Source organism: Delphinus delphis, chromosome 1 (assembly GCF_949987515.2).
Source record: "Delphinus delphis chromosome 1, mDelDel1.2, whole genome shotgun sequence".
In the NCBI taxonomy this organism is placed as follows: Eukaryota; Metazoa; Chordata; class Mammalia; order Artiodactyla; family Delphinidae; genus Delphinus; species Delphinus delphis.
The window spans coordinates 4123707-4149387 of NC_082683.1; the positions used below are offsets into that span (position 1 = coordinate 4123707).

At 57.7% G+C, this 25681-nt stretch overlaps 2 protein-coding genes across 2 annotated transcripts in view; one reads left to right on the forward strand and one right to left on the reverse strand.

The window, feature by feature from the left end:
• NPHP4 (nephrocystin 4) overlaps positions 1–3527 on the reverse strand; it is a 135202-nt gene extending 131675 nt beyond the window's left edge. The window contains exons 1-2 of the mRNA XM_060013335.1: positions 3365–3527; positions 2337–2386 (exon numbers count right to left, since the gene is read on the reverse strand). The gene's annotated coding sequence lies outside the window, so the exon portion shown is untranslated. The remainder of the gene's footprint in view (positions 1–2336; positions 2387–3364) is intronic.
• Positions 3528–3757: 230 nt separating this feature from the next.
• KCNAB2 (potassium voltage-gated channel subfamily A regulatory beta subunit 2) overlaps positions 3758–25681 on the forward strand; it is a 97241-nt gene continuing 75317 nt past the window's right edge. The window contains exon 1 of the mRNA XM_060013348.2: positions 3758–3893. The gene's annotated coding sequence lies outside the window, so the exon portion shown is untranslated. The remainder of the gene's footprint in view (positions 3894–25681) is intronic.

The window sequence follows — 25681 nt, forward strand, 5'->3', positions numbered from 1 at the left end:
GTCCTAGTCACGGCAATCAGAGAAGAAAAAGAAAGGAATACAAATTGGAAAAGAAGAAGTAAAACTGTCACTGTCTGCAAATGACATGACACTATACATAGATAATCCTAAAGGTGCCACCAGAAAACTACTAGAGCCAATCAATGAATTTGGTAAAGTGGCAGGATACAATATTAATGCACAGAAGTCCCTTGCATCCCATACACTAACAATGAAAGATCAGAAAGAGAAATTAAGGAAACAATCCCATTCACCATTGCAACAAAAAGAATAAAATACCTAGGAATAAACCTACCTAAGGAGGTAAAAGATCTGTACTCAGAAAACTATAAAACACTGATGAAAGAAATCAAAGATGACACAAACAGATGGAGAGATATACCATGCTCTTGGATTGGAAGAATCAATACTGTGAAAATGACTACACTACCCAAAGCAATCTACAGATTCAGTGCAATCCCTATCAAATTATCAATGGCCTTTTTTACAGAACTAGAAAAAAATCTTAAAATTTTTATGGAGACACAAAAGACCCCAAATAGCCAAAGCAGTCTTGAGGGAAAAACATGGAGCTGGAGGAATCAGACTCCGTGACTTCAGACTATACTACAAAGCTGCAGTAATGAAGACAATATGGTACTGGCACAAAAACAGAAATACAGATCGATGGAACTGGATAGAAAACCCAGAAATAAACTCACGCACCTATGCTCAACTAATCTATGACAACGGAGGCAAGGATATACAATGGAGAAAAGACAGTCTCTTCAATAAATGATGCTGGGAAAACTGGCCAGCTACATGTAAAAGAATGAAATTAGAACACTCCCTAACACCATACACAAAAATAAACTCAAAATGGATTAAAGACCTAAATGTAAGACCGGACACTATAAAATTCTTAGAGGAAAACATAGAAAGGACACCCTCTGACATAAATCACAGCAAGATCTTTTTGACCCACCTCCTAGAGTAATGGAAATAAAAACAAAAATAAACAAATGGGACCTCATGAAACTTAAAAGCTTTTGCCCAGCAAAGGAAACAATAAACAAGATGAAAAGACAACCCTCAGAATGGGAGCAAATATTTGCAAACGAATCAACAGACAAACGATTAATCTCCAAAACAGATAAAGAACTCATGCAGCTCAGTATTAAAAAAAAACAAACAATCCAATCAAGAAATGGCCAGAACACCTAAACAGACATTTTTCCGAAGACATACAGATGGCCAAGAGGCACATGAAAAGCTGCTCAACATCACTAATTATTAGAGAAATGCAAATCAAAACTACAATGAGGTATCACCTCACATCGGTTAGAATGGGCATCATCAGAAAATCTACAAACAACAAATGCTGGAGAGGTTGTGGAGAAAAGGCAACCCTCTTGCACTGCTGGTGGGAATGTAAATTGAAACAGCCACTATGGAGAACAGTATGGAGGTTCCTTAAAAAACTAAAAATAGAACTACCACATGACCCAGCAATCCCACTACTGGGCATGTACCCAGAGAAAACCATAATTCAAAAAGACACATGCACCCCGATGTTCATTGCAGCACTGTTTACAATAGCCAGGTCATGGAAGCAACCTAAATGCCCATCAACAGACAAAATGATAGAGAAGATGTGGTACATATATACAATGGAATATTACTCAGCCATAAAAAAGAACAAAATTGGGTTACTTGTAGAGACGTGGATGGACCCAGAGACCGTCATACAGAGTGAAGTAAGTCAGAAAGAGAAAAACAAATATCGTATATTAATGCATATCTGTGGAATCTAGAAAAATGGTACAGATGAACCGGTTTGCAAAGCAGAAATAGAGACACAGATGTAGAGGACAAACGTATGGACACCAAGGGGGGAAAGCAGGGGCGGGGTGGGGGGATGGTGGGATGAATTGGGAGATTGGGATTGACGTATACACACTAATATGTATAAAATAGACTAATTAAGAACCTGCTGTATAAAAAAATAATAATAAAATAAAATTTAAAAGAACAAGGGGGCGAGTGGGAGCAGCACACAGGAGACAAGCCTGATCCAGACTCCTTTCTTTGGCGGGGGAGGGAGGGTAGAGAAGAGGAGGGAATCCGGGCGCCGAAGTGCTAGGCTGGGTTGATGTCTCACAAGCAGTGGTTCACCAAGGCAAGGGAGGAGCAGGAACCGCAGGAGCTGCCCGGTCACAGGGAAGCTTCCCTCCCAGAAGTGAACAAAATCTGGAATGCCTGAGACCTGAAAGCTTTGGGGAGCTTTTTTGAGAGTAAGTAGAGGTCTGCTTAAGCACTGCCTGGAATTCCTCATTCAAGGAATAGTCTTTGAGTACCTACCACGTGCCAGGCCCTGGAGAAACCGTCCTGCCCTCGAGGAATGTATCTGGAGAGAGGCAGAAAGACAGGATGCAAGTTAGCACACAAAGGAGGTGGCTGTGACCTCTGAAAATCAGAGGACCGGAGGGTGTAGTGAGCTGTGATGAAGACCTGGGCGGGAACTGGGGGCGACTATCCACCATCATCTAAAGGACACCTTTTCCAACTACACAAGCTTGGGAGGCCAGACTTCCTCCGTATGCTTCAACCCAAGTGACACAGTGCAACACCGAAGGCAGGACCGGGTCTGATAAGGCATCTGTCTTCTAGGGAGGCAGGCATGGAAGAGGGATGCAAAGGTGGGGCCTCGGAGTCTGAAGAAGCGAGCAGGAGACCGAGCACTGGGGTCTCGAGAAGGGCCCAGGTGGGGTGCTCGGAGGCGGTCAGGAGGTCGGTGGGCTGGACAGCGGAGGGGAAGGTGGAAGCAGCTGCAGGGGAGGCCGTAGGCAGGCAGGGCTATCAAGGCAGGGACTCCTGCGAGGGCCAGGGATTCTCCAGATCTCCACTGGGCGGCAGCGCTGGGACGGGTCGGCAGGGCCAGCGGGGGACAGGAACCCAGTGGGGACAGGCAACGCAGGGGTCCCCGGCAGGGGTCCGACGGGGAAAAGGGGAGGGCCAACGCCGCGGTCTCAGCACAGCCCAGGCCGGCGGCACCGCGCTCGCCTTAAGCTGGAAGGCTGCAAGGGGGCGCAGGGTCTAGGGGCAGAGTACTGAGGTTGAGCCCCAAGAAGTCCCCGAAGCCTGTGGCTCCGGCCGCACCAAGTGTCACGGCGGGGGGAAAGAGGTGCGACCGACACGGGCACAGCCTCGCGCCCGCCCGACCGCCGCGCCCCGCAGGTACCGGGCCCCGGGGAAAGACAAACGGATCACCCCAACCCCGGGCCCGAGGCCCTGACCCGCTCGGCGGCCCCCGCGCCTCTGGGCTGCGTCTAACCTCCCCCGCGGAGCCAGCCAACGTGGTTCCGCCCGCGGCGGGCAACGTTACCTAGGAGACGGGCCTGCAGCTGCCACACCCGCCCCGGGGCGTCGAGCCCCAAGCTTTCGAGGATGTGCCCCTCGGACGGATCCAGAGGCCCGGCGGCCGGCCGGTGCCCACCGGAGCCGCAGGCCTTGCGGTCCGAGGACCGGCCGAGGGGCACCCGGCCCGCTGTCACCCGCCCGAGGAGTCTCGGAAGGGAAAGAACCCGCACCCCGACCTTCGCGTCAGCAGCACCGTGGGACCAATCAGAGCCCAAATCCAGGGGCTCCGCTCCGGGAGCGCCAGCCAATAGGCGCGGCGGCGGGCCCGTTCTGATTTGCATGGTCGGCGATCCCTCTGCCAATAGGAATGTGACTGGCGTGAATATCAGCCAATGAGAAGCTGGAAGAGGCGTGGCCCCGGGCGTCCCACGAGGTGAAGATGCTGCGGGCGGAACCTGGTGGAGCTAGTGGGATTCGGGGGCGCTAAAGTCGCAGGGACAGGGCGGGAAGGAAGATCCGGAGCGGGGCAGAGGATCCGGAGCTGGAGCCCCCAGGTGAGTGCAGGGGGAGACCCCGGCTGTCCGCGCAGTAGACGGCCGTGCGTCGGGAAAGCGGCGGCGGGTACCCGCGAGGCCCGCGCTGACTCTCCATCTCCTTTCCCCCAGCGCGTCCCCGCGCCCGCCTCCGTCCTCACCTCCTCTCCAGCCGGCTCGCCTCCTTCTCCATCATCTCCCTGCCCCCATCCTGTCCTCCCTTGCCTGCCCTATCTGCCAACCCGCCCGACCTTTTAGCTCCCATGCCCGACCCCTGCCCCAAACTTCATCCTTCCCCTCGTCCCGTCTCTGCCCCCTCCTTTTCCCGCAGCCTCGCCTCCCCTCCCCCATCCCCCTTTCAGCGCAGCCCCATCGGAGCGCTCCTGGACCGATCCCCCCCATCTCTCTCCTTGTTGCTCCTGCCTTTCCTTCCAGGTCCCTGGCCCCATCTTCCCACCCATTCTGCTCCCAATCGCTACATCTCTCCCCGCGGGCGCCCTCTCTGCACCTTGCCTTGCTCCCCAGGACCTTGGCGTTCCCCTCCTGCACCAGTTCATCTGGCTGCCTACACACCCCACCCCACCCCGGTCCCTATACCCCTGCCCCCTCTTCAGCTTCTCTTCGCTCCCCACCTCCCCTACCTGCTCCTGCAGGACGCAGGACGCAGAGACCCAGCTGCTGCACCGCTTCCTGCTGCAGTGGCAGTCCTGTACCTGCCCACCTTCCCACCCTCCCACCCAGGCAGCCTACCCTGGCTCTGCTCCTCCTGGCATTTGTCTGGGGGCTCCTTTAGGGTCTACGCTTTGTCTAGAGCGGCCTGGGGGGCTCCAGGTGAGAAGCCCCTTAGCACCCTTTCCTGCCTTCCCCCCTAGCCACCGGCTCCCTTCCCACCCCACCCCCACTATCCTACTCAGCTTACTTTGTGATTCAGCATTTTTGGGGTTGGTAACTTTCTTTGCCTCCTGGCATGATAGGGACCTGGTTGTGGGGCCGTAGGCAGGGGGGTCTTGACCCTGCAGTTAGAGGGGCCACCTTAGAACAGTCCTGAGCTGCCTGGTGGGGACAGGGTTGGGGAATGGGAACTCACCAGTGGGGGGCTGCCCTTTCTCCTCTTTCACTTGTCTGCCCTGTGTTGAAATGCATCCAAGGGGAGATGACATAAGTAATAGCTCTTGGGGAAATGAGCTATTAGCATTTATGGAAATTAATACATCCACATCCGAGGAGCAAGAACACCAAGTTCAGGCCACAGCTGTCCCACTGCCTGTCCTTTCAGGATTTCTTCTTTCTCTGCAACTTCTCCTCCCCCTCACAAACGCCTTCCGCCTCCCAATGCCAGGAGCAACCTCCTGCTCTGCACACAAAACTGCATTCAGGCCCCACGTTGCAGGGTTTGGGGACCTGAGTGTGGAGAGCGGCACCTGCCCTCCTGACTGTTACTTGGCGTTTGCATCTACCTGCAGACCCCAGGCTTGTGTGTGGTTCTTGGGGTCCTTCCCCTGTGCCATCACAACGGGGGCCCAGAGGGCATTGGCTCCCGGGGTCCTGTCCATCAGGAACATTCTCCATGCCCACCCCTGGCCTCCATGACATCGAGGGTGTTCAGGCTGCAGCGCGTTCCTACCTCGAAAGCAGCCTGCTGGAGGCTCCCCTACAAAACCGAGGTCCCGTTCTTTGTGCCTCTTTGTGCTGTGCCAGCGGACAGTGTGGGGACTGAACCAGGGCACAGGGGGAGGGAGGATCACGAGCACTGCGAAACTGGGTCTCCTGCTCAAACCCTTTGGGTCTGGACGTGGCGCCTGGACGGGAATGAATGGGCGTGAAAGCAGTGGCACACGGGAGGTGTGGCAAGACGGACACTACTGCTCGTCTGGCAAGGGTCACAGGCCGAGGCTCTGGGGGAGGCACTACTGCTCGTCTGGCGAGGGTCACAGGCTGAGGCTCTGGGGGATGGAGGGGTGAGCAAGCTCCGGGGTGGGGCGGATTGAGAAGCTTCACACCATGGGACTGGCTTTCTTTCCTTTTTCAATGATCTTCTAAACCCCAGATGATTCAGGAGGAAGTGAGTGGCACAAGTTTTGGTTTGACAGTTTCCGGTAAGGGAGGCAGCCTCCTCTAGACTTTCCTGTTTGTCGGTGATGGGCCCATGGCAACTGGGCAGCACGCATGTGGCAAAGGAAGGCCTCCTCCACTGCTGGAATCCAGGGGAACGAACGTGTGTGGTTTCCCAGGACTCTGGCTAGAAGGAGCGTGTATCTAGTCCTTGACCTTCACTTCTCCATGACCTTTGCTTCACCAAAGGTCCCAGAGCCAGAGCCATTTCCTGGAGTCCCTGAATGATAGGCAGAACAGTGACACTGCAGGCAGCATTCGGGGAGGACCGTCTCTGAAGGTGTCCAGGGCCAGAGACCCCTCCTCTCCCCTTTCCGCAGCCAGGGAGCCTGCCTCATAGAGGCGAGCACGCTAGAGCTACAAGGGGTTGGGCATCTTCCCCTTTGGAGGACACAAGGGAAGCCTTGGCAAAGTCAGAGACTCCTCCAAGGTCACTCAGGTGAGCCGCGTCAGGCCCCGTACCTCCCACCAGTCTGAGCCAGGTCACTTCCTTGGTACTGCCCTTGGAGGAAACCAGCACCCCGGGAACATGCCAGCCACCAGCTCTAGCCACCCTTCAGGACGCACTTGTGAGATGGTGCTGACACACGTGGAGGAAACAGCACCCCGGCTGCGTCTGAGTCACTGGGGCTGTCAGGGGTGGGAGATGCTACCAACCACAGAGAGTTCTCGGTGACAGCGTCCTGCCCGGCCTGGCAGTTCCTCAGAGCCAGGGCCCTGTGGTTCCAAAGATGTCATCAAAGAGATGGCAAGGGGCCGAGCCGCCGGGTGAGATGAAAGGGAAGAAGAGGGCCTCTGTACCTCGACCTTGCTTCGCCGCGGGTCCTTGTAAATAACCCTGAACAGCCCTGCGAGGGGGGCTGCTTAGCCTGGATGGGAAACAGCCACAGAGCGGTGCTGAGAGGGACCCGGCCTCCTGGATTCTGTTCCCACTGCACCAGGCCCCCTCCAGCCCATCAGCAAGTGCAGGAAATCCTTACGCCCCAGAGATGCGTCCCCTCCAAAGTGCAGGAGGGTCAGGGTCAATCCCAGCTCCCAAGGGACGTGGAAGCTGCCTTTCTCATGATGGGAAGTCCAGCATGCTCAGCCCTCCACCCACAGCGTGCCCCCCCTTTCTTTGGGGTGACTCGGAGGAAATGCGGTCCTTGGCTCAGCCAGTACAGAGGAGAAAAAGGGACAGGGCCTCCCCAGGAGAAAACACACAAGGGGCCAGGTGGGAACATCACCCAACAGGTCATCGGGTCACTGGGTGGGGGCGGGGGGCACTTCAAGCTTTCTCTCTGGCCTGCGCTTGGCGAGAACATGAGTCTCCCTGTCCGAGTGGCCTTGAGCAGATGCTGGGTCTTCTTACCCTTTGCCACATCCCGCGGGGCTAAAACGGGGCTAGCCTTCCTCTCCCTCTACACTGAGGGATGCACTCTGGGCCCGGCCCCCCCAGCTGAAGTGTGCCCTGCACCCGCACGCTTTCTAACTCATAGCACAGAGGACAGGGTCTCAGGAGGTCGCCCCCTCCCCACCAAGTGGCCAGGTGGTCAGCCCTGGAGACCCGGCATCCACAGGCTTGTATGTGCGCCTCATCCTATTTCACCCACATCCCTGGCACCTGCCTGCCTCCCTTGAACTTCCTCGTTGCAGTCAGCCTCTCCTCCCTCTAGCTCCGGCACACAGGCTCTTGCAGAACTGACTGTCTTAATGCCACACAGGGTACAGATTAACTAGGACTGGGAAAGGGGGAAGAGCGGAGATGGGCTGGGGACGGTCCCTCAGCCTCACACCTGTGCTGCAGACCCGGCAGGGAGCTTTTCCCCACCAGGGTCCTGAGCCCTCTTCGGGGGTTTTCCCCGCCTAACGTGGTCTTGATCTTGCGCTCCAGCTGCTGAGTGGCTGAGAGCCGCCATCCAGCTCAACGGTTGAAAGCCAAGTGTACGCTTCTCCTGCTCAGATCCCTGCCCTGGCTTCAAAACGAACCGGCAAACCGTTCGTCGTCGTGCTAGTTTCCCCAGTAAGCGAGCGACTTCTTGGGTCCCGTAGACACTGGGTCTCGTCCGCAGGGCCCTCTGTCTGGGGTCTTGGCCCGTGGCCCCCAGTGGAGAACTAGCTCTCTGAATGTCCGGTTCTTACTCTCCCAGCCGCTTGGCCCTGTACTTGTGTCTCCCTTTTTCGGGATTGGTGAAATGAGGCAAGTAGAGGCATATGGACAGTCCCTGGCACGGGGCGGGCACTCCGTCAGCTTCCCAGCCTCTGTGTCCAGTCATAGACTGAGCGCAAACCTTCGCTCTACCTGGAGCCCAGGGGTCCCCTTCTGAGTCATTTCATGAGCCCACGTGGGGCTCCTCAGAGGGGCTGGGTGCTCCTGGGGAACAGCCTGGGAGAACCCAGCTGGCGGCTTTCGTGGAGGAAGGGGGTTGGGGGGAGCCTGTTGCTGTCTCTGCAGATCATGGCCTCCCAGTGAGTGGAGGAACACGGCTTGCCCTGTCCTCCCAACCCCAGGCCTCCTGGAGGGCCGGGTGCGCAAGCCTGCGGGGCATCCGTCTGCCCGCCTACGGCCCTGTACAGTAGCCCGTGGGGGCTGCAGAGCCCCCCCCCCAGGCACGCCCACCCTCTGCAGCACAGCATGTTTTCATTTTCCATCCTTCAGCAGCTTTACGATCTCTCAGAGTGAACTGCAACCTGATGTCCACACGCTGTCAAATACAGCCCAGGGCAGAAGGAGCTAGAAATCTGCCCGGGAGCCTTGCCTTCCCGAGTGCTCTGCGGTGGCAGGGTCTCTCTGGAAACAGTGCCCTTCCTGCCCCTTGTGGATGGAGAAGACTCAGAAATAACTAGCACAAGGAAATTCTAAAGAATCCACGCATTAAAAAGTAAATTAGAATTTAAGCATTGTTTCAAACCTATAACTACCGCCGATGGGAAAGCCCTCTGCGGCAGACATTTGAAAGGCCAAGGGTGAGCAAGACCCGCCTAACCCAACCACAGACCAGGAACCATCAGAGAAGCCTCTGCTGATAGAGGAGAGATGGGGGGCAGGCGGGCTTGATACTTGACCCAGACCCTGAAAGAAGACAGGGTTGTGATAGCAAAACTGGGAAAGGACTGCCTGGAGAGAGCCCTGCACAGGCCAGGCCCCGGAGGGAGGACCAGGGGTTTGGACAGTGGCCGAGGCCCAGGGGCAGCACAGGTGGGGCGTGAATATGGGAGTCGTTGAGGGGGAGCAGGAACTGAGATCTGGGAGACCAGCCGTCAGACCCCTGGGGGTTTTGGAGCCAGCAGTGACATGTCCACACCGGGATGAAGGAGGCAGATGTGTCTGCAGTGTGGGGTGTGGACCATGTGTGATGGCAGGGGAGATCGCGTGTCATCCTAAAGAGAGACTGTTATCTGTGTTGTGTGCTGCTGTAGGCCCAGCATTGCGCACAGAGTGGGACCCCGTAAGTGTGTCTCGAGCAGATGAGTAGAATGAGTAGCCAGGAGAGCATCACAGCAAAGCTGCCGTGGAGCCAGGTGGCAGTGAGATGCGGGCAGTAAGGGGAGCCCCAGGTCCCCTTTTCATCGCTGGGTCTGCTCGGGCTACATCCTGCTGACCCTGCCTCGTTGGGTCCAAGGTCTTTGCCTCGGCCAGTCATGGCTGTGGGCATCGAGAGGGACAGCCATGGGTTCAAACGGGGTTCAAGCCAGAGGTGATTGCCAGCCCCCCACCAGTCACAGCCTTGGCAGTGGACAAGGTCACCCAGGAGGTGGGGCCAGGAGTAAAGGGGGCAGAAGACGGAGCCCAGGGAGTGGCCGTGAGTGCAGGATTTGAGAGGGAAGGTGAAGGTCAAGACAGGAGGAAACCCTGGGTTATCCTGGAGCCCAGTCAGAGAGGGAGACAGAAGGTGGGGGCAGGTGTCCGCTGCATCAGGTGGGCCCCACGCTGCTGGGGCCACAGTCTCTGCCAAGAGGGGAGGCAACAGCTGCCCCCCCATAACAGGTGCACATGCCACGTCTTTGCCCTGTTCTGTGTCCACTCCTTCAATTCAAGGAGCTGCCATTGCCCGCATTTTACTGGTGCAGAAACAGTCACTGAAAGCCGAGGTGCCTATCCTCAGGCCACAGGGCACTATCGAGGAGTCAAGATCTGAACCCCAGCTGTCGGGTGCCAACGCCTGCCCCCCGACCTTTGCACTCTGCTGCCTAAATGGTCCTTGAGAAATGTGACAGTGAAAGAAGGAAGGGAGGCGAGAGGGGGCGTGCTCCCGGGGTTAGCAGGTGGGTGGGAAGAAAAGTCAGTTTTCTGGTTAACCGGGTCCATCGGCCGCCTCCTCAGTCTCCATGGTGCGTGATTCTGTGTCCTGCCCTTATGGGGACACTTCTGGGGTCCCCTGTGAACTGCGGGGCTCATCCTTCCAGCTTCATGGGTGGCTCTGCATATGATGCAGCTGCAGAGGATAAGAATGTGGAGACCAGTGGCCCCAGTGGTGCCAGGCAGTCCTGAGCCCCGGGGCACACATCCGAGTCCCAGGGGGCAGTGCCTGAAAACAGCCCCTGTGGGTCCTGGTGCAGCTCAGCAGCCACTGGCCCAGGGTTCCAAGTCCACACTTTGAGAAACACTCCCCAGTCTGTCATAAACTTTCCCATTTCCACTTCGTAAAGCAGCACCCAAGGAAACACGCCTTGATCGTTGGAAGCTCTGATGAGCAAGCCTTCCTGGGGCTTCTTCAACACTGTGGAACGTAGGAAGCCCCTGTGCTACTGGGCGACCTGCTACGCTTTTGTCAGCTTCGGATCCCAAATCGAGCTTTAATCCTGCGGGGGGTGGGGAGATGCTGGTGTTAGTGGTGCCCCAGTGCTCCTGGAATGAGCTTTGGTCAGGATGCTGACTCTCTGAGCACCTGCCCCGTGTGACGGAAGTGGGCATCCCTCCCGGGAGCCAGCCTGTCACTTGGGACTGAACCTGTGGCATCTCCCCTCCCCCTCTCGCGAGCCCCCACCTCTGCTCAGTGGCTCCCTCACCCCCCTGGGGAGCGTTGCCTTTGCCTCTCACTGAGGAGAAGGTTTTTTGTCACCCAGCTTAGGCTGCCCGGAGCCATCACTGTCCCTTTGCTCTTGCCAAGATCATGGGATGCCCGGAATAGGGATTGCAAATCCCAACAAAACATCGCTCCCTTTCTGTAGGGGCACAGGCGCTGGGGACGCCTCCCTGCTTATACCTGCCCACGTCCTGCCCAGGACACATCAGAGGCTCCAGGGATGCTACTGGGAATGCTGCCATACTCCCTCCTCACCCCGAAGGATGGGTTTGGGAAAGGCCTCTGACGGCTCGTGGGACAGCTCCTATGGGTAAATGTGGACCCACGTCCTAAATAAAGAGCCTGTTCAGATGAGACTCATCGGCTGCCCTGGGCCTGATGTCGCAACTCGAGGGACGGTGGTTGATTGTAGGAGCGACCCTGCTCCTGCTCTGGCTTTGTGCAGGTGTGGCCATGCTGCACGTCACCCCTTCCTTCACTGACCCGAGAAGCAGGGGGGTAGACGAGGCCACTGCCCTCAGGGCCCACAGTCGGTGGGGGAGGAGACACGGGCTCCAGCCCACGGAGGTGCCACTCGGGCGAAAACGGAATTGTCTGCAGGCCCAGCAGGCAGGACGGGGCAGTGTGCATCCCACGTGGTCGGGAAGGGAGGAAGCGGGGCTGGAGCCGGTGTGGCTCTGTGTTGGGTGACAGAGGGAGAAGGGACAGGGCGGTCTTCTGGGCAGGAAGAGCTGTGCCAGAAGGTGAGAGATGGCCTGGGGTATTGGGGGGACCTCAGGAGAGGGACGCTGGGCTAAGTGAGGAGAGATCTCAGGGGCTGCTCATCTTTAGAAGAAAGATGTATCCTGACCAGGACACAGGAGGGTGTAAACGGGGAGGCATCCCCTGCTGCTGGGAGTCAGAGCACCTGTGTCCGTGCAGAAAGGGGACGATGTTGTGTTGGAATTTGCAATCCCACCTCCTTGGCAGGAGCAAAGGGACAGATGAGGCTCCTCTGTGGGGCTAAGCTGGGTCACGCATCCAGAACGGGGGAAAGGAAGCTGCCCAGGTCCCTCAAGGCCCCCAGCCCTGTCCCGTGCCCGTGGTTCCCTCGGGAGCCCTGAGCTGCTCCAGCTACCGTGATTACCACAGCTCCCCCTAAAACACACACGGAGCCTGTGTGCCCAGCTGGGCCCTCACTCTCTGCCTCACCCAGGGCTGGAAGGTTCTGACAAAGCCCACTGGGGTACCACTGGGAGGGATGCGGAGGACAGGGTTTCTCCCCACCCTCCCCCAGCCTGGTAACCATGGTAACCGTGGGGAACTGCTGGAGGCTCCCAGCCACCTGCTGGGAGGCCCTGGTGAGGACCCATGGTACAGCCACGTGGGCCCCTGGGTAGCAGCCTTTGCGGACAGCAGGCGAGGCGGCAGCAGGTGCAGCCCCAAACAGTCACCCAAAGCTCTGAAAACAAAAAGGGCCCCAGTTCAGGGGGAGAGGGCACAGCTCAGGGGACCCTTCCCCAATCCCTTGAGGGGACGAGAGGACACTTGCTCCCAGGTTCAGGCAGAACCCCTGGTCTCTATAGCAGCCCCCAAGCCAGCGGGCATTTGAAGTACTACGGGGCTTTATTTCATTCATTACTGTGGGGCTGGGGCCCCTGGGCGCCTCCAGCCAACAGTCCTCAGGGAAGTCCCTTCAGGCTTCTTACTCTTTGACGCACGTGGTCCAGCCTGTCTTGAGGAGAGGGAAACTGGGGCTCGGGGAGGAATCATACTTGCTGGCAGCTTGGGGCCACCACGCAGCTCTCTGACTGCCAGCCTGTGTTCACCCCCTGAGCAGCCCTCACCAACATCCTGTAGGTCTCTCTGAGCAACACTCCAGGATGGTCTTTGCTGCTGACATCCGGTCCCTCCTAGAGCGTGTGCCCCATAAGGACGGGGTGCGTCTGTCCCGTCACCTCTGTACCCCCAGCTCAGCCCTTGGGCAGGTGCGTGGCAGAAGCAGCCTCTCAGCAACGATCAGGAACGGTGGACTCTCCCAGAAGGTAGAACAGGGTAGGAAACAGCTCGTGTAAGGCCCACCCACCCCGGCAAGCTGGAGCCGCCCTCTGCGGAGCTGGGAACGGATGGGGCACCCTGGCCGACAGGCTAGTGGCTACCACCTGACTCGGGATGATCAGAGAAGGGAAACCCCTGGGCAAGAACCAAACCTTGTGCCACATCCTCCCTGGGACCTCCTCCGTACATCAGACCATTTTCGGGGTGCTCCCGCATCCCCCAACCCAGGCCTCCCCACTTCCTAAGCCAGACGGCCCATGCTTGGTCCTCTGGAGGGATGCTCATTTCCCTGTACATGTGGGTGAATACTGCTGGTGCAGAGGCAGGACCACTAGGCCTGTCACCCTCCCTTTAGGCCCGAGGAACACTAGCCTGACCCAGGCTGATTTCCCCAACTTCCAAGAGCCCACGGTCCTTTGAGCCAGTGCTTCGCAAGCGTCGGACGGCTGCCCTTGCCCCCCATCCCCTCACAGCATTGATGTCAAGGGCTCGGAGCTGCGAAGAGGTGATGTTACCGTCCTGGCAATCCTCCACTCATCCTTTCTGTGTGAGGCTCCACTCCAGGAATGAAGTCCTAGCACCGGCCCTGGTGCTGCCTGCAGGCAGGACAGGTCTCCCGCCTCCCCTTCGGTCCACTCGTCTAGCCCAGGAACCTTCAGAGGCCCTGCTTGGAGGAGCTACCTGGTGAGCTTTGGATCCTTGAGCTGAAGCCGTGGGACCAAGCCTGGGCTCCCTGGAAGCAGGCAGTGGCCGTCCCCACCGTGGGCTCCCTTATTCCATCTCCCCCAGGCTGGCCACCCCACTGACAGATTCTCCGCAAAGTATCTTATCCCCAGGGCACAATCCTGCCACACTCTGAACAACAGGCAATGCCCCAGGGAGGGCAGAGCAGCCGTGGCCTCTGCGGCCTGGCACCCAGCCAAAGATGGCAGTCAGCGAGGATGCACCCCTGCAGCTGAGGGCAAGACACAGCCCGGTGCTCAGAGCCTGTGTGCTGAGGCAGCTCCGGTGCGGGGGCGGGCATCGTAGGCTGGCGGCCACAGGCTCCCAGCCACCTGGCATCTGGACAGATGGGCTGTGTCCTGCGGCCCGGCAGCCTCCCCGAACAGACTGCGTGCTCAGTGCCCAGCAGCCACGTTCATGTGTTTATAGCAGAGCCACTTAATTATGCGAAGTTAATTCCTTCTAACTGCAGAAGCCATCCCAGGGCATCCAGATTGAGTGGTCCCAAGCGGCAGGCAGAGGAGGCCATGGTCCTGTGAGCAGGTTTCCATGGGAGCAGGGGACCTCCAGGAAGGAGGCTGGACGGCTGAAAGCCTTTACCCCACAGCAGGAAGGAGGCAGGCGGTTCATATGATGCTGGTGGTGGTGGTGATGCTGGTGGTGGTGGTGATGGTGATGGTGATGGTGGTGATGATGAGGGCAACGATCATGCTGGTCATGGCAACAGTGATGACGTTGATGGCGGGTGTGAGGAGGGGTAGGATAATTGCTGTCCTATCATTATTTGTATCAGCAGCCGCCATTGGAATGGGATCTGCTCTGTCAGGCTCTTGCTTAAACCTTCCAAGCATCTACTCTTAACCCTCCAGCCACCCCAGGAGTAGGTGCTTCGTGGGTGAGAACAGCTTCCATGCTTGACCTCAGGTCACACAGCCAGCAGAGGACCCTGGGCCCCATGTCGCCTTGTTAACGGGGTGGATGCTCACACTTGGCCTCGCCCCTGGGCTGGGGTCGCCAGGATTCCTGGTAAGAGGAAACCGCATAAAGGTCCGGCCCAGCCCTCAGCTCAGTGCTGGCAGAGCCCCGCTGGATCCTTCCTTTCCCTGCCTCATTTACACAGACCCTCCCACCAGAAGGGGGTCGCTGAGTCTGAGGCAGGAAGAGTGCGGTTGGGAGGCGGGACCCCTCCCCACTCTCCTGTATGCTTTCCCCTCCCGCCTGCAGAATGGTGGGACTCCCCTCTTCCCCGACTCACATCTCTGCCGGAGACTTTCCCAAACAGGGAGACGTCACTGCGAGTGACCGAGTTATAGCCTATTGTTTTCCCCGAAATTCACTGAAACATGATCTCCTTTGGGATTTAGCATCTTTTCACTCTTCCCAATAATGCTGTCTTGAACACGGGTGCGCCTCTAAGTTTATTTCCTCTCTTGGACGGTTAGGTTACATTATATAAGTAGGATTTCTGGATCCCAAGCTATGGATCTATTGCCCAATTACTTTCCCAAAAGATTGTGCCACGCATCCCCGAAGCAGCAACGTCTCACTGGAGTATCTTCTTCGCAACCTCACCTGCAATGAGTACTTTCATTTAAAAACGCATTTTTTTTCCTGTTAATTATATGATTGCAAAGGCACAGTGCCTGATGGCTTTCTTTTGCATCTCTTTTAATTCAGCAGAGCCTTTAATGGATGAGGTGGAATAAAGCTGGCTTTCCAATCGCTAGCGTAGTGCTGCATGGGCAAGATATTAATCTTTCATGCCTCTGTCGTGTGGTACCAGCAGCGTGATCCGCTTTGAAATCATTTGTTATTTATTCTTACAGTCCCCTGGGGAGTGGGGAGGGCCCCAGGAGCCTGTTCACAAATGCTAATGCAACGAGGGCTGCAGAAATTTCCCTGCAAACTGCCGCTCCCCTCAAGGTGTGGAACTGAACCAGGGCTGGGGACACAGGCCCCCCCCAGCAAAGGGGGACACATCACCCCAGTCTCTGCCTCCATCACGATGCCTCCTGCCCTGCATCTGTGTCTTTTCCTCTTTTAGGGAAACCTGTCATTGGATGTAGGGTCACCCCGATCCAGGATGACCTGACCTTAATTACATCTGCAAAGACCCTTTTGCCTCGTAAGGTCCTGTTCACTAATACCAGGGACCGGGACTCTGACATACATTTGGGGTGCAGGGGGCACAATTTGAGCCACCACAGCAGGTTTCCGCCATTGATTCCCCACCGCCACCCCCAGGGTCCCCTCCAGAAGCTCCTATGGCTTTCTTTCTGGTCTGCTGATTCTTCCCCCTTCGCAGGAACTGCATGTTGGGTGTTACTGACTAAGGGGTAAGAGTGGGAGTATGGGGTGTGGACCTGGGGTCGAGCTGGGTCGAGTCGGACCCCCTCTCTGGAAAGCCAGCAGTTACACCCGGAGCCGGGGCCCGCAGTGAGGAGTGGGGTCCAGTATGGGGTCACTCTGGCCATACCTGCCAGCGTACTTAGAGGGCAGAGCCCCCTTCCTGGCCTCAGAGTGGTGGGCCCAGCAGCCTGGGGAGGCTTCATGGAGCTCACCTGTGGGTGACAAGGTGAGCAGGTGAGACAGCGCGGCGTGTCCCATCGAGGGCAGATGGGAGGTGCTCAGATAGGACCCCGTTTTCAGGATGCCAGCCTGTGCCTCCCCCGGGGAGGGACGGGCTTGTGCTACAGCCTTTAGGTCTGTCGCTCAACTTCTTCTAAGGGTCACCGCTGAAATGCCCGTAAAGCCCAGGGGTCCCGCACCACCGTGTACGCGATCACGCGGCGTTTGGGGGATCAGCTGCAGACAGTCAGCCTTGTGCTGTGCCAGGCGCTGTGCCGTCTACAGGGGAGGGGCCTGGCTGGACACGGTGACCAGAGGCCCCTGCACGGGGCTGGCCAGAAGTAGGTGGCCCCCGTGCCCATGGCCCACCACCAGCCCCCCAGTGTTACTGCAGAAACTCGTAGCAGCGGGCAAGATGGGAACACCCAGGCTCCCCAGGTCCTCCCTGCCCGGCACCCTGCTTGGAGGGCCCCTCGGGGTGTGGCCTGTCCAAGGCTCCAGAGAGGAAGAGACCCCACCAGCCCTGGGGGAGGGCCGAGTGTCCAGGGACTGCTTGGTGGCACAAGAGGGCGCCAACGTGTCCTCTTGGACTAGAGAGACAGGCTCTGAGGCTGCCTGTCTGGGGGACACCAGGGTGCCGGCCTCTCCCTCCTGCTCCCAGCCTGGGGGGTAAGCGGTTAAAACCCACCCCCCTGCCCGGGCCAAAGGAAGCAGCTTGGAGCTGCTCCCTCCATGTGCCATCTGCCGAGAGCTGGGCCGTCTCTGCTCCCTCCTGTGTCAGCTGCCGAGTCAGGCTTTGAATCGTCACGGGGTCACAGCCCTAATCCCTGGCAAGGGGTGCTTCTTCCTCCCCGCCCCCGCCCCCCAAACTCTGTGTTTTCTTCCCGCCGTGGCTCAGTTCAAAAGACCTCGGTCCGGCTCTGATAGGAGATGCGGCATTTCTCTGTCCCTCTTACTGCGGATGCCCCCCAAGGAGTGGGGAAAACCAGGACCACTTAAGGGGGAGGGGAAGCGCGTGCTCGGACCTCCCCCTCCCCTCCCCCTCCCGCAGTCCCTCGGCTCATTGGTTATCACGCTCAGAGGCGGATGCAGAGGTTCTGTCTCTGACGCCCCAGCCAGGTACTCGCGGCACTGCAGCCGCGGCCAAGGGGCTGGAGATGCCGCAGGCATGCTGACCGCAGGGTGTCCGGGACTCAGTGCCGCCCGTGGGTGCTGCCTGGAGTCCTCTGGGATTGCACGACCGCCCCCCAGGGAGCTCGTGAGTGTGGGGGGCCGGGAGCCGCTGCCTCACCCGGACCCCCTCACCGGCGCCAGTGGGGAGGGAATCCTAGAGGTGGGCCATTAAGACCTGCAGCTTGTCTTCTATTTGGCGTGAAGGACAGGGCTTGGGTTTCGTAAGGGAAAGGCCCTCACGGGCAGTCAGCCGAGTCCCGATCCTGCAGCAGGAAGCCCCCCTTGTCCCCCTGACACTGGTCAGCACTGGGGACAGGTCGCTCTGGTTCCGCTGTTCTTTATCTTTAAGAACCTCTCCCCTCTGAGGGACAAGGTCCAGATACCAGAACAGGCGAGAAACGCCCTCGGCGTGAAAAGAGAGCTGGGGCTGTGGAGTGTGGGCGACACAGCTCTGTCCCACGGCACACCCCCAGCCAGTTCTCACGCTGTGTGTGGCCCCCTGACCCTCAGCCTCCACAGAGGGGCTGGTGCACGTGGGGCATTCAGGCCTGGGGCGCTGGGTGAGGAGATGCCTGTTGCCTTGATGGGGGCCCGGCTCCTCCCAGGGAGACAGCCCCGCCCATGGCTCTGGGAGCATCCACTGAGGCAGGAAGTGGGCACAGCCAGGCCCCAGAGGGAGGAAAAGCACCCCTGGGTGCGCTTCATCCCAGGGGAGGGAGGGGCGGGCACAGCCCCTCAGCCTACCCCAAAGGTGTGGGACACACTCTCTGAGTCGTGTCTGAGATGTGCTCTGGCTGGACGTTTGGGTCGCCCAGATGGCTCTCAAGTCCTTCTAGCCACCACCCCCCGTACCCGGGGGGGGGGATCCTGGGTCCTTCATCTTCACCTGCTCTGTGGAGCATCTGCTTTTCGGAGCAGCGGGAGGCTCCCCGGGCCTGGCCTGCAACCACCTGGCACGCGGGCCGTGAGCTTGCAAGTCCTCCCACACACGGGAAGCTCCGGCCACCCTTCTGGCCTGACCTGGGGCGGAGCTTCCAGCCTGAGGGAGGAGAGGCCTTCCGCAGCATCTCCTGGGGAACACGAGCGGCCGCAGACCTCGGGCTGCTTGGCCGATGGGTAGAGTGGGCCTGTGCGTGCGTGCGTGCGTGTGCGTGCATGTATGCACACCTGTGGGCTGTGTGCGTGTGCGTGCATACACACACCCCCTTTCCGAGGCACGTCCGCCCACCCAGACCCTCGTCAGAGCTGCTCTCCGGGGCTGGCCTGGAACGCTACATCCTGCCAGGGTTCTGGTCTCTCCCTAGATTCTCTTGATAAACTTCCTGTAATTGGAGGAACTCTGACATGCTTTCACAAAAGGGGAGGAAAATTAGTTTTAAAGAAAAGAAAGAACTGCATGACCACCTGGAACTCACTTTTGCCCTGTGGTTCTGCGGTGGAGTCTACATGCCTTCTCCTGGGATTTCTGGGGAGGAGACTCTGAGGCTGTGGGTTTCAGGAAGCACTCCCCCTCCTGCGCTCAGATGCGTCTGTCTCTCTATCTCTGTCTGTCTGTCTCTCTGTCTTTGGCAAGTATTTCCACACTCCAGTCCTTGGCCTTTCATCTGATGCTCTGAGTCATATGTGCACACAGCCAGACGTGTTTCAGAGTTTGCATTTCTCTTTCAGCTGGTTAAACTTTTTTCTTAAATAAGCTTATTTTGAAATGAAACTTGCCATTCCTGCAAGTAAGGGAAAGCCAGCATTACTTGTCATAATTCAAAGATAGCTGGAAAAATAAGTAGATAAATATTAGATTCGAGAACTATCTCAGGTGTGACCAGGACACACAGACTTTGAAAATCCCTGTCTTGGGGATTCCAGAATGAGCCACCGGCTTGTTTTCTGGGAATTGGAGGGTGTTTTGCCTGCCCCTCCCCCTCCGATCATCCCCATTCCCCTGTTCACAGGTGGAATGCCTGGTCCAGGGTTATTCACGTTCTGAGGGCAAATTGACGAGTCCTTCCTCGTCCCTGCTCCGGTGAATAAAAGAGGTAGAAAAGCCGGGGTGGGGTGGGGGACCTCAGCCCCATGTGTCCCCCAGTTGGATTTAGGCAAGAGGGGGAGGTTTTACTGGGGATGAGGGTGCCCAGAGGCTGGGCTGGCATTCGAGTGTCAAAGATTTAAACCAGAAAGCGGCAGGGAGCATTCTTCTCCAGAAATCATCATGGGAGCCTGGGACAAAATGGCATGAGGGGGCGTTAAGAGTGTTGGCTTTGGAGTCGAGTAGACCTGCCCCAGCTCTTTGCTTCTTAGGGCTTTAGCGGAGTAGTTCAGAAGATTCGGACGGTAGAGGTGTTAGTCATGGAACGTGCCGACACCCTCCCCGCTATTGCCGCCCCGGGGGTAACCACTGCAAATAGTGTGGGGTGACCCGTGCAGGACGGGGAAGCAACCACTGCATTAGACCCTGAGGTTGGTGACGTCCCCAGCGGATGGGGAGACACGGCACCCGCCCCAGGGTGGGGCACAGAAGGAGCAAGGGCAGGGGCTGCCACAGGTACAGGAGCATGAGGGAACGAGGCAGACAGGCGTGCCCGAGGCCAGGTGTGTGGGAAAAGAGGCAGGCAGGCGTGCGGGAAGCAGCCTGTAAAAGTAGTCAGGCCTGGCTGGGAATGGTTCTGCAGACCAAGCCCAGGTACTGGGCCTGAGGCTGAAGGCCCTGGGCAGCCAGTGAAGGCGTGGCCTGATGGATCTGCGGTGGAGAAAGAGGAATGGGACTCTGGTGACAGGTGGTCGACCCGAGGCTGGCAGTGGAGATGGGCAGGAGAGGGAGTGTTCCAGGGGCAGCTATGTGGATGCGGCCAACAGAGTCTGAAACTGGGGCTCAGGCCGGGGGTGCTGACGGTGCAGCCGTGGGGCTCGTGGGCATGGAGGTGAGAACTGAAGCTCAGAGGGTCGTTCGGGGGGGAAGACTCCAAAGCAGCAGCGCTTGGGGGAAGAAGAGCCAGCCTGGGGTGAAGGTGGAGGGCATGATAGAAGTGGAGGTTGTGGAGGTGCTAGAGATAGTAGAAGTGATGGAGGTGAAGGTCATGGAGGTGAAGGTCATGGAGATGGTAAAGGTGGTGTGTGAGTGTATGTGCATCTTCACACATGCATGTACACGTGCTCTCTGCCTGTGCACACATGCCCTTGAGATGCCTGGCTCTGTCCTTGTGTTATGAACCAGGGATCATCCTGGTTGGGGACTCCAGACCTGGTAGAGCCTGTCAGTCCAGTGATGGCCTGAGATCCTGACCTGGGCCTCTGCGAACTGCACCCTCCCACCGTGAAACCCCGTGGAGGAGGTGCTGAGCTGCAGGAAGGAGCACGCGAGCCATGCAGAGCAGGCGTGACTTGCCTGCGTGCGTTCAGCAATCGCCCCGTCCCGGCACGAGGGATTCCGCAGGGAATGAGACCAACCCAGTGGCTGCCCTCTGAGCTCACCATCTGGTCAGGGGGACAGCCGGGTGGAGTCACCACAGGTTGGGGTACAAGCTCTGCAGGAAATGCACGTGCTGCTGTGATGGACAGGACATTGGAGAGGGCTTTCCAGAACGACCTCTCTGGAGAAGTGACATCTGAGCAGGGACACAAAGGAAGAGCGTCCCGGGCAGAGGGACGGCACCTGCCAGGGCTCTGTGGCAGGAGAGAGGGGAGGAGCCCGGAGGAAAACCCCAGCCCCCCACGTGGGTGTCCCACAGGCCCCTCGGACTGGACGCAGTGCCACCAGGCTCCAGGCTCCCCCAACCTGCTGCACCCACCACTTCCCCCATGTCAGGAGCTGGGGGGGTCACCCTGCTCCCCTGTCTTCCCCCAGCACCCCACATCCACCCGCCAGCCGGCCTTTGGTCTCCACCTCCCGGCTCCAGCAGCTGCCAGCCCACCCTGGCCCAGGCCTCCCCGGCTCGCACCTGCATCGTTGCTGGTCTCTTAAGGAGACGCCCCCCTGCCTTTGCCCACCCCCCATCCCAGCCACTCTCATCCTGGAGAGCACGGTTGTCTCACCCCTGTTGGGAGGAGGCCTTTGGTTGTTCCCTCTCTGCCCGTGGCGGCACAGGGCTGTGGTTCAGAGGAGGGACTCTCAGGGCTGCGCGGGGGCATGGCCAGGCCAACGGAACCGCTCTGAGCCTCCGTTTCCCCAGCCATCACCAGTGGTTGGTAATAAGCAGTACCAACTTCACAGGGTATGGGATGAAGGCTAAGCGAGTGAGTGCACGTGAAAGCCTTTATCCCAGCACATCACACCTCTGCACTCAGTCACCAGCAGCTTGGACTGGTCCCCACCCAGGGATGAGGCCAGAGATGCTGCTCAGGTGGGTGTCTGGTGCCTCGTCCCTCCCTGCCACTCAGAGGGCACTCAGATGTCCTGGACCCCCAGCCATTGAAAGCCCAGTGTCATTGCAGGACCCTGAAGGCCCAGTGTCTCCCCAGGACTGATGGGTCACCGTGTCCAGGAGGGTGGGGCAAGGCTGTGGGCCGCAGCCTGAGGCCAGGCGGCCCACCTTGGACGGGGCTTTCCAGGTGCTGCGCTGAGGCCCCACGAGCTGGGTTTAAAAATACTATGCTTATTTCATCTCAGTGCAGGAGCAAGAAAGAGAACATACAGTCTGTATGTGCAACTCGTATCAAAAATAAATGAGACAGAACGAGTAACCAAAAATAGTATGGCGTCAGCGGCGGCAGGCAGCCTGCGACCGTGGCCAGCTGTCCCCAGCGAGCGGCTGGGAGGGCGGCTTTACATGTTTACTAGGAGCAGATTAATCAGGCCTGCGGTCCGATGATAAGTCAGAATGACTAGCAGGTGAATGAGGATTCAGGGCACATGGGACCTCTGTGCCTTCTCCCTCCCAGCACCCCCGCTGAGCAACGGGGTCAGGGGCTCAGCCAGCAGGCAGCATGGGAGTCATCTTGGACCTGAGGGGGTCCCCTTCCTGACGGGAGTGTCCCCACGAAAGGACAGAGCAGAGCTGTGAGTGCTGTGGACATCATAAGGACCCACACTTTTGTCTTAATTTCAGTGGATGTCACCTTTTTTTAATGTCAGAGATCAAAGTTCTGCAAACTATGGCCTGAGGGCCAAGTCCAGCCCACGACCTGTTTTGCTCAACAGAGTTTTACTGGAACACAGCCACACCCTTTCATTCACAAATTGTCTGTGGCTGTTTGCACGTGGCAGAGACTCCCAAAGCCCACATATCCACCCCCGGCCCCTGGCTGCACCCACCAGAGGTTTGCGGTCCCCACCAGAGATACCTTTCATCAGGTGCTCCAGCATCCTAGGGAGGTATCCTATCCATCAAAGACATCTACCAGTGATGGGGGGCTTTGTCTGGTGGTGGTTTGGTCTGCTGGTGTTGATGCGGGGCTTTAGAGATTTTTTTAAGTAATAATAAGATTCCACAGTAACTAGCTTTCTCTTGTGCAGGCAACATCGCTGGGGCAGGCACGTTTGAGTCACGTGATTAACCTCAGACCCCCGCAGGTTAACAGCCGCAGGAAACCCCCGGGCCCCACCTGCGGGCCACCCTCCCTGCTCTGTTCCCCAGACATCTGAGGGGGAAGAGCAGGTGGGACCCCGCTGGGCAGGACTAGAGAAGCCCTCTTGGGGGTCCCCTTTCCTGCGATGTCCTCAGGGCCACTCGGCTTCCATGAGTCACTGTGGAGCCCTTTGAAACCTCCACACCACTGGGAGAGAGAGGATCCTTGGGACGGACCACAGAGCCACGTTGTGGATTTGATTACGCTTTTGCACATGGCCTGTCTGGGACACTTGGAAAATTTGCATAACATGTCACCCGGGAGGTGTTCCCCAGGGAAAAAAAAAAAGGAGCTTTTCAACCATGAAGGTTTGCATTTCTACGAAGGCTCCAGGAGACCCCTCACCCATGACGTGACCAGGGTGGGCACTGCAGGACTCGGAGCTGAGCGCCCACCAATGGTGAATCCCCCTGGAATGTGACGTGTGGCCCGTCCAGGCACCAGCGTTGACAAACACACCTCCTGCGTTTGCCTCCCCCGCTCCCCAAGCGAGGTTTTGAACGGGGCTGCAAAATGTTACAGATCACGCCGCCTTTGAAATGGGTCTGCTTCTGGCTATCAGTTATTAAACTGGATTACTGTCCAGTCCCCGGAGAGGAGGTTGTGATCTCATACGCTGAAAACTCTCAACGGAATCCCAGGGTTGGCTTGAAAGTCACCAAACCACGCAAGCTACACCTGAATGCAGGAGATGAACAGGATGACAGTGACCAAGAGTGCACATGGGGCCCAGGCAGAGTGCTCCGTGCAGTGACCTCACTTAACTGAGGCACCACTCGAAGAGAGGCAACGGCCGACACTTGGGCCCAGGAAACAGGTGTGGGCTCACGGGGGCAGAGGCGGGGTCCAGCAGCAGAGGTCTGTTGCTCCAGAGACTGTATGCCTGAAGCCCTTGTTGCTCCAGGACGGAGGTGAAGCCTAGAGGCCACGGTAACTCCTAGAACAGGGATCCGCAAACCTTTTCTACAGAGGGTCAGAGAATAATTGTTTTAGCCTTTCAGGCAGTGCAGCCTCTATCCCAGCTCCTCAGTGCTGCCACGTGGCGTGAAAGCAGTCGTGGCCGATACGTGAATAAGTGTTCTGGCCCGAATGTTTGTGTCCCCCAAAATTCATATGTTGAAGCCCTAACTCCCAGTGGGATGCCGTTTGCCTTTGGGAGGTGATTGGGTTTAGATGAGGTCCTGAGGGTGGGGTCCCGGGATGGGTTGGTGCCTTTATAAGAAGAGGAAGAGACCAGAGCAAGCTCGTTCTGTGCCTGTGAGGACACGGGGAGAAGGTGGCCGTCCTCAAGCCAGGAAGAAGTGCTCACAGGCACTGAATCTGCCAGCACCTGGATCTCGGACTTCCACCCTCTAGAACTTTGAGAAAAATGTCTGTTATTGAAGTCCTCCCCCCCCCATCTGTGGCGTTTGTTATGGAGGCCCAACAGTACATGAGCATGGCTCTGTACCAGTGAAGCAGTATTGATGACACTGAAATTTGAATTTTTTATAATTTTTACGTCCCGTGAAATATTCTTCTTTTGTTTTTCTTCCAACCACTTAAAAAACGTGAAAACCATCCTTAGTTCCCAGGCCGGGGAACAGAGGTGGGCCCTGTGGGTAGAAGTTACAAGGATGCTGATTTAAAATCAACATGAAAGGGCTTCCCTGGTGGCGCAGTGGTTGAGAGTCCGCCTGCCGATGCAGTGGACGCGGGTTCGTGCCCCGGTCCGGGAGGATCCCACATGCCCACATGGGATCCCTCATCCCACATGAGCGGCTGGGCCCGTGAGCCATGGCCACTGAGCCTGCGCGTCCGGAGCCTGTGCTCCGCAACGGGAGAGGCCACAACAGTGAGAGGCCCGCGTACCGCAAAAAAAAAAAAAAAAAAAAAAAAATCAACATGATAAAGGACATGTTTCATCACTTCGGTCATCCCCAGAGGCCTCACTTGCTTAGAGTTCCCCATGGGGGTTTTGCAGAGGGAGCTGTGTGTCTCTGGAGCCCTGGACCCCGCTCTCTGCTCCGCACACTGGGAGTGTCTAGGATGCACGAACCCAGTCCTCCGCCTACACTCCGGGACAGGTCCCGGCCCAAAGGAATGTGAGTTACCTTGAGGCAGATCTGTTCAGAACTTCCTCCGTAAGTTGTGGAAACAGCTAGAATCCCTATGAGGTCCGCACTTACCAGGAGGTCACTTTAAGTGGTCTCAAGACCAGCCTGGCATGCGATCGTGTTCTGTGGTCGAGCTGGGGGGACAGTACAAGACTACTTGCTGCGGGTCACCCCACACAGGCCTCTGAGGTACCACCTCCTGCCCTCGATCCAGCCTGAGAGACCTCCACCCGCACCACTCCTTCTGCTGAAAATGGAGACAGACTCCTCCATGAAGAACATTCCAGAAGATTCTGTCCCTTTCCACGAGGAAAGCAAAATTCCCTGGATGCCCCTCCCCCCACCCCAGGACCCTGCTGATAGACCGTGTCCCAGGCCACACTAGCTGGAAGATGATTCAGGAGGTGGGGCATGTGGGCGGCAGTTGGGCCACTCAGCAGCTCTGTCTGTCATGTTTATTGATCCAGCTTAAATCTATGGCTCAGATGCGTCCACGCAGAAGAGAAGCTGCCCCTCGTCCAAATGAAGTATCCCT